Source organism: Anas platyrhynchos, chromosome 8 (assembly GCF_047663525.1).
Source record: "Anas platyrhynchos isolate ZD024472 breed Pekin duck chromosome 8, IASCAAS_PekinDuck_T2T, whole genome shotgun sequence".
Taxonomy (NCBI): domain Eukaryota; kingdom Metazoa; phylum Chordata; class Aves; order Anseriformes; family Anatidae; genus Anas; species Anas platyrhynchos.
This window is the reverse complement of record NC_092594.1, coordinates 32,699,842-32,716,361: the sequence shown is the minus strand read 5'-3', so window position 1 is coordinate 32,716,361 and position 16,520 is coordinate 32,699,842. Positions and strand designations below refer to the sequence as shown.

Sequence of the window (16,520 nt, the reverse complement as noted above, 5' to 3'; positions counted from 1 at the left end):
AGAGCAGTAAGAAACAAGGATACTTTCCAGTTTTAGATGATCAATGACAAAACTTTAAGCAAATATTATAATACAGTCCTGTCACTAGAAATAGCCATGCTAATAACTGGTGATTTTTAAAGGGGGAAAAAATGTAAATATGAACCGTAGCCTCAAAGTTTTGCTTAGTTAAACCAAGCCTTTGCAAAAAGGACTTAGAAGATACAGTTACCTGAATTCCTTAGAGTTTTCTGTCAGAGAGGTTCCAGAAAACTGAGCTTTTACTCCACTGTTCTCAAGATTTCTGTATTTTTATGGTTATGGCTGGGAATATGGATCCCATATTACTCACCATTGAATACATAGGAGGTAGTAGTTGACATGTATACCATGAAAAAAATTCAGAGGTGCTTGAGCTACCTATAAAGGAATATTAAAATATTTTTGCTGTGACTCTCTAATACAGATCATGTGCAGGTTCTAGCCATTAATAAGGTGCATCCCTGGATAAAACTATGGCAAACATATAGTCCACAAGACCTCTTTATGCAATACCACCAGGCAAGGCTCAACGTAGGTTACTTGTATGCACTGTAGATTCCTTTATGCTGCTAGGAATGTGCAAAGGAACTGATATAAATGATAATACAAGTCTAATGTATTTGGCTCTGTTATATCTAGGAAGCTTTTTGTGCAATAGAAAAAGTTCTTTATGGACATGAAAGCTTTATTATTAAAGATCGCTCTATTTTGGTACTAATTTATTACTTTTTGACATCTTAATTATATCCTGCCCCATAAAGATGTGATTGGTAGTGTCAAGATTCCTAATCTGTGCCCATAAAATACATTTTCCTGTTTTTTCCTCATTTTCATTTCTGTGTAAAACTCATTCATGCAGTCAGACATCAAATTGCAGACAGGAGGGCCACATCCAGCCTTCCTTGTGCAGGAGGTGCAGAGCAGAGGAATACGGTGGAAACCTTACAGAACAATTCAGCCTCCAAAAGAGTTAAGGGGAGCAGACTGAAGCAGTGCCCTGTCCTCTTTTCAGTGGTGTGAGGGATAAGAGGTAGTGTACAAAGTCATAAGAAATTTTGTATGAGAGTTAGTGTTATTAGGTGCTACTTCAACCGTGTCTGGTGTTCTGCTTTATGCCCCAGTGAAAAGTCCTTTACATCCCTGAGAATGCTTTGCGGAACAAGGGGAGAACAATAAAAATGAGCCTATTAGTTTCTAAAAGGCCTTATTCCCACGCAAAGAAAGATTTTTAAAGAATTTGGCTTGTTCCTATGAAAAACTGCTCTACTGAAGTTTCACAGATCAAATGTACCGGTCTACAGCTGTACAAATTCTCTTTCACAGAGTATGAATGCTGCAATTTGCTAATGTACATTTTGCTTTTCATAATATTCACAAAACCAGTTTACGGTTCAGAACATTCACAAAGCTGCCATTTTTAAACTTTGCTTCTGAACACATGGCATGGTTTTCCCACTTTTTAAAGCCTTTTTTTTTTTTTTTTTTTTTTTTTTGCAGGTGTCTTTTTTACATAAACAGAATGCTCTTTAGCCTCAAATGAAGCAAAAGTTTGAAGGGATGATCCAAATGCCTGAACTCCCTGGCCAGAATGCCACACTTTTCTATTTTTATTTTCAGTATTTCTGGATGCCCCCGAGAGCATGTTTACTGTGACTTTATATCCTCTGGGTTAGTGCATGTTTTAATGCAGTTAACAGGACGAATGAGGGATGACACAGTTAATACCCTAGCACTAAGCAAACATTTCTAATGTCTTCCTTAGGTTACATTGGCCATTGTATAAAATAATCAGTGTGATGGTCTTTGTGCAGATCAAGAAGAGTTAAGTCCTGTTTGGCTTTCTTTTAGTTGATTATGACTTACCACCATGAATTCCAAGCGTAGATAACCTTGTAGCTTGCTGTGAAAATAGCTGTAGTGGAGAGAAACTTCTTCTGTGAAAACATAGATGAGTATTTTCCATAAATCTATACTTGTCACAGGAGAAGATGAGCAGTATCTCTCTACTAATGCCTAGCAAAAGACAGTGGAGTGTTTTGCCCTTACTGTTGTTGCTTCTAACAGCAATAAATAACTATTGTACCCTCTCACAGTTCATCCCCGTAAGTGCTTAGAGGCAAATGACTAAGAGGAACACGAGCAAGGCAGAGGAAATAGTTCCAAAGCAAAGTACTGCAAGAGCAGCTGCTTGGATGCCCCATTGCAGGAATTAGTGTATTGTTTTAATGATTCCAGGGTTTGGATGCATTTCTTTGAAGCGCACGCTTGAACTGTTGTTTACTAAACTGTTGCCAAGGCGTTATGCATTGGGGATATTGTTATGGAGGGAAAAAACACATTGCCACAGATGCAGTGTAGTTTATTTTATTTTATTTTGTCTGTCTGTATTGACTCAGCACCATGGCAGCTGTTCTCTTTTCAAATAGCTTTGTTTTCCTGAGGCATAGTCTATACTTATTGCAGGAAGTTGTAGGGGAAGGAGAGCAAGTAAAGGACTCCAGATGAATTTCTGAACACAACCATTCTCACACTATTTCGGAGTAGATTTTACATCTATGCATGCTTTGCAGATGGCCTGGAAAGAAGGGGAAACTTAAAAGTTTTAAGACAGAGCAGAGTTCTGAAAGGATGGAGTGCCAGCACCTTTATCTGTGTGTGTGACCCAGGCCTTGAAGTGCTGCGTGCACAGGGGAAGTGTGCCCATTTCACAGGTGGGCAGCAGAGGGGTTGCATTCTAGTGGTTTGCCCAGCATTTCAGAAAGCCTGTGACGAAGTCAAAAATGGGATAAACTCAGCCTAGCCATTAGTAAACAATTGTGGGGAGTGTCTTTGGGGTGAGATTTGCATTAATCCTGAGGCAATCTGAGTAAGGTTTGTTAGATCTGCTGCAGTGATTTGTGCTCTCACTGGGCTGTCTGCTCCAGTCTTCCAAAAACACGGTACCTTCTCACTGAGGTAAAACAATACAGACTTTGTTGAAATCTTGTAGGGGAAGCTCTTAATATTGGAAGGGTACCTCCTTGTCTGTATAGTACATGCTCCAGAAAGAACATTTAGTATCTGATTAAGGATTATTTTTTTATAGTTGATTTTTTTCTTCTTTTTGACATTTTTTGCTGTTCAGGGGTTTTCCTCATATACACACTTTCTACATGGATACAGAATTCCCAAGAAGTTGCTGTTCTTCCTTGGAGAATATTCTGTATCTTGGGGTGGGCAGTGAGTGTCTACTGGGCACTACTTTAGAGATGTCACCAACAGACACCCAATTTTTTAAATACTTGTATCAGTTAAATGTCTCAGTAAATCAGGCAGATTTGAAGATGCTTGTGCTGAGCTCTTTGTTTGAAAACAGGGAGAAATGCTAGGTAGCCTCTCTCTTTAGGTAATTTGTATTCAGTGAATTCTCCCTCGGTGTCCTGTTATATTCCGCCTGAGACACTTGTCACAAGTCAGCCAACGGATTAAGAGAGAAAACTTTGAGTTGCTCAGAATTTTCTAACCATATGCTTGGCCTTAAAGGATGTGTTAAGTACCAGGTGATTCAAATTGAAAAGCTCAGCAGCTTTATAATCTCTTGGTCTCTAAAGTCACTCCAACTACTGATGCCAGAAGCAGAAGCTCCAAGACTGGCTCATTGCTGTGAGCATTCAGTACATCTCACCACTGCTGCTTTAGGAGCAAAGATCCAAAAAGGAAAGCTCTCAGCCATTTCTTTCCTGTCATAGAATAAGTACCTGAAAATAATTATACCCCCTTACTGGAAACATTTGGCATCAGTGCTGTGGCTCCACCATTAACATTTTCTGCAGTTTCTTTCCAGACTGCCAGTTCTTTTTTATTACTGCCTTGTTAGCGTGATGAAATGATGACAATCTTCTATCCTTGCTGTGGATGCAGCCAAATGGCATAAGAACATTTGTCTACAAAAGTAACTGAATAAAAGACTGAAATGGCCAATTAATAACAGCATCTGCCTTATATTATTTGTAGAGACTGGCCATGCATTCACCACAATCTCTCAAGATTTTGTACACTGAATCTAAGGAGATATGCTTCTGTTTTAACTAAATCCAAGTACAGTTCTCCAAAATATGATTTATTCTTTAAGCCCTCCAACTTCACCCGTTTCCAAAATTTCTAGTGGTTTTGCTGTTTGGATATCAAGTCTTTGGCAAATCTGTCTGTGTTTAATGGGTCTCCGAATGGAGGACAATCTATATAATTGAGGGCTGATCTTAAGCCATATTCTCTTATCACCATCACAGAAAAATACAGCAAATACCCAAGGAACGTTGAATGGGACTAAATCAGAGTCTTGGACAATGCAGGTCTGGATCTTACCTTTTCTAGCTGGTTTTTAATCTGTATACCATTCTTACAGATAACTTTTAAATTATTCTTGACTTTGGAGAAGCTCGTGCCTACTTCATCCTGGACTCTATTTTATATGAGCTAAGCACAAATGACTGAACATCTCCGTTAGCATGGCTGTACGTCTCTACATTAGCTGACTCCATAGGTAAACAAACCCAATGCTATTGAATCACTGTCAGGAAATAAAAAGTCATTTTACCATCTAAAATGACTGTGTGTGTACCTTTCACTCTTTTGTGGCTTATTCACTTTGCTGATCAAAAGCACGTTGAGTTGTAATGTGAAGTCAGGCATCTGAGGTGTCCCTTTTTGCTTCTGTTAGCTCAGTGTTGTCTAGCTCTTTATCCTTGTTCTACCACAGATACTAATATTAAAAAACAAAAACTGACAAAAGGTGTATGACTTGCTTTATACTACCCAGCTTTTGTCTCTTCTCTGTTTTTCTTTATCTACTCTCATGTTCTAGATTTGTCCAATTTAAACTGCATACCCTTAGGGCAGGGCACGTCTTAGTGTGCATTAATTAATGTTTGAACCTTTCTATTCACTGCAGCACGTCGAGCACATCTTCTACTGGCTGGCTGAGACCTGATGAGCACTAGGAAGGTTATAAAGCACTGTTTCAAATGGGTCTCTGTGTAGTCATTAAAGTGCATTGTCTGTCTATCTGCCTATCTCTTTTCTTACTGTTTTTTCCTTCAGTTCTCCTTGACCCAAAATTACACTCTCATTTTCCATCAATTTTCACTTCTCTTCGCCTGGCCAACTTCCTAATTTAATTCTGCAACAAAATATTCAGTGGAAGAGAGAAACATTTACCCTCCTGTCTTGAATTCAGTCTAGTTCTCTGAAGGCCTCCTGCTGGCCCTGCCACTGTCTGCTTGCAGATGTAGGGGAGAAAAAGAGGGATTTTTGTGCTAGATTTTCTTATTTGTAGTAATTTTCTGTAGTGAATGCTTCTATCCTGCAGATCCTCTCCTGAAGGATATCTTCTGGAAAAAATGTTTTCTTGGGACTGCTGGACATACTCTCTTACATTCCTGTTGTTGGTAGAGGTTCTGCAGAAGCAGGCTTGGGATGACGCCTTCTTGCACCTCTGGCTGTGAGAAGCATCTGGTCTGCCGATGCTTTCTTCCTCCTCGCTGGCATTTATTTCCTCATCTTTCTCTGGGTGTGGTTTTGGTTATTCAGCCAGTCATCCCAGGCACAGCTGCATTCCTACAGTTGTCAGGCACTTTCCAACTTTCTTACAGTAACGTACTATCTCAAGAGTTTGTCCGAAGTGTTGAAAACTATAGCAGTGAAAAATATTTTTCTGTCTTTTATTCATTTTTGAAAGCCTCCACAGAAGTAAGAATCCTGTAAAACTGAAGCAATCATTATGCAGAGTAGATGTGTGTTTTGATTTGCGGAGAGGAAAGGACCACAGAAAGAGAAGGCCAATTTAGCTGCATGATGCTTTTTGTTAACTAGGTCTGCTGCAGTATTTTGATGTAAGCCTAGTTAAATGTTATCACTGAAGCCTGTGTGCTTTCGATAATGTTTCTTGGACCAGAGTGATATTTTAATTGCCCTCCTGCTTGTCTGATGCTTTGGCCAGGTATTGGCAACGAGAGTCAAAGGTACTGATTTGCCAGTAGTGATGCAGCTGACAAGAGAACAATTCTGCTTGTCTGAAGAAGTAAAAATTGGGTTTCCTGCCCTTAGGAGTGTGGAAGAGGGGGGGAAAAAAAAAAAGGTTTGTTTTGAGATAAAACCGTAGGAAGATGTCTCATACCTGGCTTCACTGCATGCTAAATAGTCTGCTCTTGACCTGCGTCCCCAAACACCTTCACGTAACTGTCTGCCTCTGTAAGTGCTACAGTCAGTCCTCCATTTAAGGAACACTTTTAAAGCAGAGTAAGCAGAGTTGTTCCCTAGCCTTACAGGTGCATACTTTTCCTCAGGCTGGCATTCCCAAAGCTGCTTGTGTGGTGATGCCATTCCACAAGCTACCTGCTGCTCCTGGTCAAGCCCTAGACCCAGCGCCCTAGCCCAGGTTTCTGAAATGCAACAGGAAAATGCCTGTCTTGGGAATAGGTGCAATTTCCATTCCCTGCATCCAAAAATATAAAGACAGAGTGCTGAGTGAAAGGACAGCAGTGTGGCTGCTTTGAGAAGGGACATGTAAATACAGCGAGGAGAAGAGGGGTATTGTGTATGCCAGGACATGGTCATCTGAAGCAGCTGACTTGGCCTGAGCATTGAATTGTGAAATAATGGATGCTTGGTGAATGATTCCAGGCCAAGGGCAAGGGGAGCGGATCTATTTATGGCCCCTCGGTCTGAAATATTGAATCACCTACTGAAGCACTTCAGCCCCACTCTTCTCCTCCCCACCCTCTCCGACTCCCCAGCACGATGTGCATTTTGCAGAGCCTGAGTGCCCAAGCTGGCACTGAGTCTTCTGGGCAGCAGCCTCAAGGCTCACAAGTACAATGCTGAGTGGGAGCTGGGTCTCTTCTGAGAAAATGGTGAGGATGAGGATGCTGATTGTGCTCCTCATCAGATTTGCAAAATCCTTTCAGTATCTGCAGCATAAAACGTGCAGTTGTGCTGTGCTGTGCTGGGTGGAGCAGCCTCGTGTGGCAGTCAGGCGCTGATGTGTTTTCCACATTCGACAATTTGTTGGTGCCTAGCAGATGCACTTCCTGACTTCTCCACTTTACATTTTCTTGCAGACATAAATGAACTGCTAAGTGGCAGAGAATGGGTTTATTTCTGTTAATTTCAACAGAATTCCCTCTTCTGCCATCATCTGAGAAAAATCATAGCCACTAGATTTTATCTGAGAATAACTGTAAATTGAGTCCTTTAACATTTGAGCCAGTAGATGTCAGCAGCTCCTTTTCAAATGCCTCTGGAAATGCAGCAGTAAAAAAAAACTGACTTGTTCGTATCCAAACTTCTCTGTGATATAAAATATTTGCAACCAAAATGAGGAACTGTATAAAATATAGCCAACGGATGAGGATGAAGTGTCCTCCTAGTTATTTGTGAAGGTGGCTTGAAGAATTGTGGAGAAATCTGGACTTGATAGCAATAAAATATTAAACAGGGTCTATTTCAAAGAGTATTATTATTTTTTTTTTGAAGATAATCTTTGATTGGGCCATTGTATGATATACTTTTGTGAATGTGAAAACTCTGGCATAGTCTTCAAATTGTGATGGCTGTGATTTTACGTTTGTTTTTTAGGGTAGGTGGTACAGTAATCCAGGTGTGTGTTACAGCTGATGAAAGAGATGGTAGGTGTCTGCCTGCAGTCGGGTATATATTGTGTTCATACCAAAATTGAAACACAACATCCCATATTTTTGTAGTGATAACAGTTTTAATATTTAATATTTCTATTTTTTGGGAGCATGAAGTTTGTATGAAATGATTTTATTCTGTTACTCTGTAAATCAGGAGGTTTTTCACTGAAATCAGAATTGGTAGCTGCTGTAAAAGCATCCTAGTGGAATAAAAATAAAGCACAGACCATCCTTGTTGCTAGCTTTCGGCCTGTGCTGTTAACTGTGCTTAAATTAACATCCTTACACTGGTCCACTCCTTTGACCTTGAGCCAATATCAAAAGGCTTTGCAAAGCCTTCTGAAGAGGATTCTTTATTTTGCCTTCTGAGTCAGCAGGGGGAGCTCGCACCCATTTGGTTCAATTTGTCAAATATTGGTTATTAAAGACATTTTAAACTAGGCCATTTTATTTACACACGCACACCCACCCACACACCCACTCGTATGTGTGTATATATGGCATTCGCAGAGCTTGTACGCTGTACCTCAGCAGACTGTTTAAAAAGTCTCGTTCTCAGAGCTTCATCACAGACGTTGCATCTCAAAAAGGGGGGTCAAATGAAAGCATGTTTAAAACAGTCCTGTGAAATGATTCTCTCTTACTTATCATCTCAAGACAGAGGGAGGGCAAGAAGGTTTTACCCCATCCCGTGGTCAGGAGTTGATGCTTGGGCGAAGAAATGCCATGAGCCTGGATCTCTAAGGCAGCTGGAGGCTTTGGCAGCAGGCATTGAGAAGGAAGTTAAAACTAGGCTGTTGACAATATTTTAACATGAGAATAATAAAATCAGCTTCCCCCCTCCCCCCCCATTTACTTTATTTATTCTGATTCATCTGACTGCATTTATGCTAAGCTGCTGCTTTTCTGTTTTATGTGAATAAAAATTAGACTTTCACTATAGGTCCACAGCATTTTCCAGAATATCAATTGGATGAGTTGGTGCAAGCTGGAGAAATCTCTGGGAGATCTTTTCTACTACAGCCTCGTGCTAAATGGTGTCATTTTATTACGTTATGCATATATTCCTAATGTTTAGAGGATTCTTAACTAGGCTAGAATTACTGTATGTAGGAGAAATACAATTCCTACACACAGATTGTGAGGCAATAAGCTAAAGAAAAATTTTTAATTTCTGATGGCAGGGGGCAGCTAAGTGACTTGCCCAAGGTCACGGAGCAGCAAGCTGGCAGCACTGGGAGCAGCCACCCTACCTCCTCCGCTTCCTGCGTGGTGCTCATCTATACTGCCATGTCTTTGCCTTGGGCAAGCAGAGAGATTTTCTATTTCCTGATGGCCTTTAAGTTTTCAGATGTTTGTTAACGTATCATGTATTATTTCCCCAGATACTTTTTCATTGTAACTGAGAATGTTTTAACCTGTTGATTGTATTGATTTTTGATGTGGAAATAGCAGGCTGCTCCATTTCAAACTAAATTTCAAGGGCATGAAGATTGTTAGAATGGAAAAGCCACTTAGTGCAACACGCTTGTTCCTTTTATTTTTATCTCAGTCAGGCATAGAAAGAGCCGGAGAGGTCCTAGCCCTATTTTCTCTATCCTGGATGGAATCCTGATTACTTTAGGTGCTGGTAGAATTGGGAGGAAAAAGTAAACCTAATCTGTGGTATAAGCAGCCATGTAGTTGGCTGTTCTTGTGCCAGTGCTACCTGAGAATATTGTGCACACTTTCGGCTGCACTACCTTTGCATTATCCTGGCTGAGTGCTGCTGCTCCACTTTGAGGGCAGTTGCAGTGAGATATTCCTCTCTGAAGCAGTGACAAATGGTGACTCCCTCTGAGGGTCCTGCTCGTACCTTGTAAAGCAACAACATCCTCATGTGTTGTATATTCTTCTCAACTCTGAAAGCATTTCTATATCCTTTGTCTCCCACCAGCTATTTTAATTTGTTACTATTTCAATATTTTTTCTTTAATTGCGTTCTCTAAGCTAGGACTATAGCTTTTAGGACTAGTCCTTAAGTCCTTTCCTTTGGCCAAATGCTGCATAATTTTTTCATTTAATATGGATTTCTTGTTTTGGTCAATTGCTCCTAGTTCTATTACTTCATAGTCATCTACATTTGATATATATTTCTCCTTACAGGCCCAGTCATCTCCCTCAGAAAGTCATTCCCTGTGCATGGCTGGCCTGAGCCAACATACTGCGTGGCAACGTGCCCATTGTTTGCTGTGAATTTAGAACCTGAAGCTAAGGATGAAAGCCCTTGTCAGCTGTGCAGGTTAGTGAACAGCTTTCGTGCAGACCTCGGGTTCCTTCGTGGAGAAGGAAAGAACACTTGGTCCTGTCACCTTGGTGTGTTTCTGTATCACTGCTCATTATCTGCTGAAGAAGCTGCAATGATTTTTTCTCTCACCAGAGGCTTTTGCAGTAGTTTTCCACACACCCCTTTCCTGAAGCCACAGGAAGAACCACTGGTGTAAACACAGGGCTCTGCTCTGTGTAGCAGAGCTATTGCAGTTTTGCTGTGCATCTAGAGCTCTTGGCCTGCTGGGGGCAGGGTTTTTCAGCTACAAAGGTCCTCAAGATAGAAATGTAGGAGAGTGTTATGCGTTGGTAACTGTCTCTAGTTCCTGTTGATCTCCAGCTGCTTTTGGTGAGCTTGGTTCTCTCCCTGATGACAGAGAAGTTTTATTTTATTACTGTAAAGCAATCAGAGGGAAGGAGTATGTCAGGTGAAGGGGCAACTGTAGCTAGTCTGGACATATCTTCTAGTCTTTTTTCATTGTGTACAGCATTGCCTTAACATTTAAAATACAGACAAAAAAAAAGTTGGTAGGTTGTGATGGTGGATAACGTACCATTTACAACCCCCCCCCCTCAATCCTAATCCCCATCAGCCAGTTCTTAAGCCACTGAGCTGCTGGCAGCTGTGGTGTGAGAAAATGATACTGTTCAGGGTAGCTCTCTGGCACAGGCTGGGATGATATTGGGGAAGACATGAAATTAAAAAGAGCTTGTTTAAAATTGACTGCTGATTACTCACTTCCATAAATACATTGGAGCACAAGAAATTTATTGCACTTGGACATATTTGCAAGCTGCTTTTTGGAAATGGACACAAATACACTCTGAATAATACAGTTTTGCTGCTTGATTGGCAGGCAATCTCTCCATGGTTCTACTGAAAAGCAACTTAGGCTAGTTTTTTCAGTAGGATGGATGTCAGAGCCTCATTTTCATTCTTCCTGTGATGCTTAAGAAATTTTGGAAAGTAGAAGAGAACAAAAGAGAGTGATTCTACTGTAAAATGCAAAGTCCTGGTATTTTTCATCAAATTAGGAGTATAGAAGGTGTTGGTCTGGATGTTAAATCACAGAGCAGACTGAATTTCCATATGCAGTAGGATGAGTGAAAAGGGTATAGTAATATAGATTAAAATGTTCTACATAAAAACTCCTTCTTGACCGTAGAACTATTAAATCAAAGAAGTAGATATCTATAAAAAAAAAAAAAAGGGCATAACATTTCAAATCCCATTGTAGAAAACTGTGAGTGGGAGAGTCCAGAGTTCTGAACACAGATACCAAGATCTTGGTAACCACAGGGTAAGAAGTCTGTGGTTTTATTTCCCTCCCCCAAAAAAGTGATACTGTTCATGAACATTCCAACTGAAGTTTGACAACAAGCAGGAAATTAAACAAGTTATCTCTGAATTGTGTGCAAAATACTCTAAAATAAAGGAAGAAAACAGAAACCTAATTACAGAGTGACATTGAGCCTTCTGATATCACACAAGACATCATTTAAAAACAAAACCTAACACGGGTCTATGATGGGCCACACTGTAGACTGAAAATTCTTCTTTAATTGCCTCCAGAGCATGAAGAAAGTCTAAAACTTACCCTTTACCACTGCCATATTCTTAACCACTTTGTCTTCGTATGGAATGCTAAAATCCCTTATTTTCTGTTTTTAAATAATGCGCTGAATTTCTTCTGTACTTATATAAACTTGTACACAAATTATCAAGACATGATAGTTCACTTTGTCTGGAAATTGGGTATAATCTGTATAGGTTTTCTGTACATAACTAACATGGATCTGTAAATGAGGGCAAAGAAGACTGAACATAAAGGACAAAGTCACATAACTCGTGCAGGCAGTGACAGAACTGGGAACAGAACGAGTGGAGCTGCGTGCTCAGTCCCTTCACACTTGGAACAAACTGTTCCACTTAAAGGCAGGGGAGGAGTCTGCCACTGAAGTGGCTTACTAGAAGTATTACAGGCACTTAGTGCAACTCTGATAACACCAAAAAAAGTTGGCATTTTACCTATTCCATGACCGAAGAGGTTTTATTTAGGTAGCACTCTCTGATTTCATCCATTTCACTGCTATGAATGGAAGTAAAGGTGGAAATATGTCCAGTAGCTGCCATGGCCATTACATGCAATTCATCTGTTTATCAGAGCAAGTACCTTTTGAAAGCTCTGTTAAAGTGCAGAAATAGAGAAGATACATTTCTACCAAATATCAGGGATGTCAGCTGATATTTATTAATGACTTAAATCCATGTCTCCCTCTGCATGATTTAAAGTGTTTATGCAATTGAAGTTCTAAAATTTGTTTTAAATCTTCTGCAAATTATGGCTCCATCAGTGTATTTGTTTTCCATTTGACCTGTAACGTCAGGTATCATTGCACTGAGTCATGCACTGCATCCGAGCAAGAAGGCAAATTCTGGCTCCCTATTTTTCATTGACATTGTTTAAACGTAATAATTTTCACCAGCCTGGTGCTGCTGTTTGTAATACTGAATGATATTTGAAAGATAACTCAGCTCAGCATCTCACATCCTGTTAGATCCCACGTGAATTAAACAGTTTCACACAGCAGTCAAAAGAAATGTAAAACTACTGTGATGTACTATACAAAAACCCAAGAGAAAAAAAACATCAGTTCTCTGTCCTGTGGTGAAAATGCCAATGCATATGCATGGTATAGATATTTTGCACATTTTACAGACTGGGAAACCTTGGTGTATTGTGATTATTTGCTGAAGATCACAATAAATTAGGCCCAAAGACAAGAAAAGAAGCTGCATCTCCTAATGTTTCCTCCAACCCACTGATACCTGTAGCTCTTTGTAATGGTTTGGATAGGCTCATGACCATATCTGATCTAGCCTTGGTGTAAGCATTGATCTTAGAGAACAGAATTCATTTTTTTTTATTCCTCACTGCACCTTTGGCAGGCTCTGTGTCATGTGGCAGAGCACTTCAGTTCTGGAGAAGTCTTTTTTTTTTTTTTTTTTTTCTGTTATAAACTGCAGTTAATAATGGTTACCCAGAGTCATGACATGTTCAAATTATGTGGAAAAAATCAGAAACAAATGCCAGGTGGTATTACTAATTGTTAGGCTTTTATTTTAAATATTGCTTGGATATTAGTAGAAAGTACTTCAAGCTAAGTGAAAAAAAACACCTCTGTTAACAGAAAAAGCAAATGGTTCATTACAATTTGACAGATTAAAAGGTGCATCACTAAAACTGTGTGGTTAGCCTACTTGAAGGTAGCATACTACTACCACAGAGAAAGAATGTTAATGTCTAAGCATATAAATGACAACGTTCCAGAAACCTTCAATTTCACATACCCTACGTGTGATCTTCCATTCAAATGAAAATGAGACTAAGGCAGGAAAAAGTACAGATTTCCTGGGTTTCATTATATCTGTGAGAAAACTGAGCCAATGGCAAGAGCTACAAAACCTGTTGTATAGTATCAGTTATACCATATAATATTGAAGAGATTAGAGAGCAGAGAGAAATGATTCGTTGCTGAAGGGTAAATACTCTTTTGATGTGCCAGGAGAGTGCTTGAGCAGCTTTCTAGCATTAGGAAAGGATCCCTAATAGGTGAAATAATTTATTATTATTTTTTAAAACCACATGATTGACCGTGCCCTGTTTATGATCTGTTGTAGTAGTGATTAAACTAATCAGCATACTAACACATCTGGAAGAAGTAGGAGGTTCGGACCTGGGAATAAAACTGGGATATTCAGGTCAGCTCAGTAGCGTGCTGGGAGCTACACAGAGAGAAACAGAGTGCTATTTATACGTACCTACCTTTTCTGGGACAGGTAGTGATTTCATTGCTTTCATTGAAGGAAAAAGCATGTGCACAGGTTAGTTAACTCAGGGAAATTTGCATCCTAAAATCTCCTTTGATGTGAATGTAGATCATTGGCACAGAGATCTACTCTTGGTCTTCTAAAGGTGCTGCATAAATCAAGCAAATGACACACTCTTTCTATAGTACTTTGAAAAGCTGCATTTATATTCACTCATGCTCAGGAACCAATTTGTTTCAACAAAGAGGTAAATTGTAGTGATATTCAGTCTGAGTAGTTTCTGGGGTGGAAAAATATTTTTCCCAGCTTTCTAGAGAAATCTGCCTTTTTCTTCATTGCTTGGTTGTGCTGCTTGTGCCAAAGGAGAGGATGCTGAGGCCTTTGGTGGAAGTTTCACTAGAGCAAATTGTTCAGAATCAGAGAGCAGACTGCCAGTGGAATTATTTGCTTTCTTCAGTGAGCATAAACAGAAGCAAACCCTTGACATTAATTTGAGAGTGATGGTTAATGTCTCCGATGAACGTACCAATGCTGTAATTGTGTGACTCTGACTTGTTTCTGGATTATTTTCCAAATGTTGTTAAAGGATAACTGGGGCATCTTGCTGTGCCTGTGTTCTGCTGGAAGCTTCTATGAGATACTTTATTGGTGAAAGTCTGAAGTTTCTTACCTACTCTGTCATTGTCTAGAGTGCTGACTGTCTTCATCTGGGATACAGCAGATATGTGTAAAGTCTCAGAAAAGAGAAGGACTCAATGCTTCAGTGAGAGTAGCATTTCTTAGTAAGGAAAATGAAGGAAAGATAGTCAAAAAGAGAAGAAGAAAAGGGAGAGCAGGCAAAATAGTCAAATAGGAGACCTTTCAGTAGAAAGGTCTTGGTCTGAGCTTTGAAGACAATCAAAGAAGAGGCTCTGCTGAACACATGGATTTTCAGACAGGGACTTGAACTGATAAGACCCTGCTTGCAGCTTTAACTTACCCAGTCTTAATTTCCTTTGAGACAGCTAACAAGATAGAAATGTATCTGAAGAGATGACAGCAGTGACCTGTGTCTGGTGTTTGGTGCCAGGGCCCCAGCACTATCAAGGTCAATGTCTGCATGAGTTAGTTATCCATCCCATAACTTCAAACTTTCTGGAGGCAGCTTTAACTTGTGTGTTTGTCTTATATATATACACACACATATATTCATATTCATATATATATATATATATATATATATACACACACACACCTGTATTCGTGTGTGTGTATATATATATATACACGCATGCCTGTATTCATATATCTATATATATTCTCTAAAATATGCATACATACATATTCATTCTTAACATTTCTTTCTGGACATTGTGCTTTCCTTGTTGATGTGTTTGTGTTTTCCTTACCTCTTTGCACCGTTTCCTGCAGCAGGTGCCTCTGGGGCTGTGTTGACCTTGCTCTCTGCATGGTGAAAAACTTCTCATGGTGCTGTTCCTTGTGCATGGGGGGAAGTCCAGTGGACAATCTTTACTGGACCTAGAGACAGTCTCCTATGATGCCTGGTGTATGCCCTGAATGACATATTGTTGCTCTGGCTTAAGCAAATCTGTGATAAAATATAGCAGTTAGGGAAAAACAGGTAAAATGGCCCAAAATTTTCATCCCCAAATGACCCCCTCTCCCCCCATTTAAAATTGCTTTTGATGTGGTTGATTGTAATGTTTCAAAGGCAGTAGCTGGTAGCAACTGGGAAGAAAAGCAGCAGTGAATTAAAGAAGATTTGAAGAGATAAAAATGGTAATTTATAGGTGAGAAAGTCTGATTAGAGATGTTGTTACTTTTTAGTTAATGAAATGACCTATCTAGTCAAATTGGATAATTCTCATAGTGAGATATTTTTTCTTTATTGTCAGTTTAGCAGAATCTCTCTCTTTCCTCAGTGTAAATGAAATGGCAATTTTAGCATTCTTAATTGGTTTGGTTCTTTTCCACAGTAACAAGTGAACTGAAAAAATACTGCTTATGAACAGGTTATGAACTTAAGTCTAAAACCCATGCACCGTCTGCATCAAATAAAAAGTAGCTAATGAAACAGTGTTCAGTTTCTAATTTCACAGAGAACTGATGTTGCTTTAAGGTGTAGTTCCTGCGTGGAATGCATGCAGTGAATGAATATTAGTAATGAGAAGCGGAGGTAATTTGTGGTTGAATGGTGTGTCTGTACTCAGTGACAGAATGCATAGCCAAAACTATATATTATACCAAGTTCCATTGAAAGCAATAGTAGAAGTGTAGGAAAATGTTAAAATGGCTTCTTTTAAATAATCTTTTTGTTCCCAGATAAATCTGAAGGTGAAGTAGAGGTAATGTGTAACACACTTGCAGTGATTCATAAGAAAGTTAGGCACTAGGAAGAATAGGAAATATTAACAGTAAATTTTTAATACAGTAACTTAACTCATGCAAGGAGAGGTGAATTAAGCAAATTAAGCTATAGGTGCCAAGTGGGTATTATTTAAGAACAGCTAAGTTTGTCTAAGATAAAAATAAAAGAAAACCCAGAAAGACAAGATTTTTGCTGTCTAGCTGTTCCTCCTGGTGACATGTGCAGGTGTCACTTGTTAGACTTCTGTGAGCTTCTTTCTGGCTGTGGAGTCATGTATCTCATTCATTTCTCTGATGTATTCCAAAATTCAGGCAGAAAT

At 39.5% G+C, this 16,520-nt stretch overlaps 1 long non-coding RNA gene across 3 annotated transcripts in view; it reads left to right on the top strand.

Moving 5' to 3' along the window:
* The window catches only part of LOC106019428 (uncharacterized), a 158,607-nt gene that overhangs the window by 23,904 nt on the left and 118,183 nt on the right, over positions 1–16,520 (top strand). For all 3 annotated transcript variants that reach the window (XR_003498781.3, XR_011810925.1, XR_011810924.1), the window contains one exon: positions 9,840–9,975. This is a non-coding gene — a long non-coding RNA (uncharacterized lncRNA). The remainder of the gene's footprint in view (positions 1–9,839; positions 9,976–16,520) is intronic.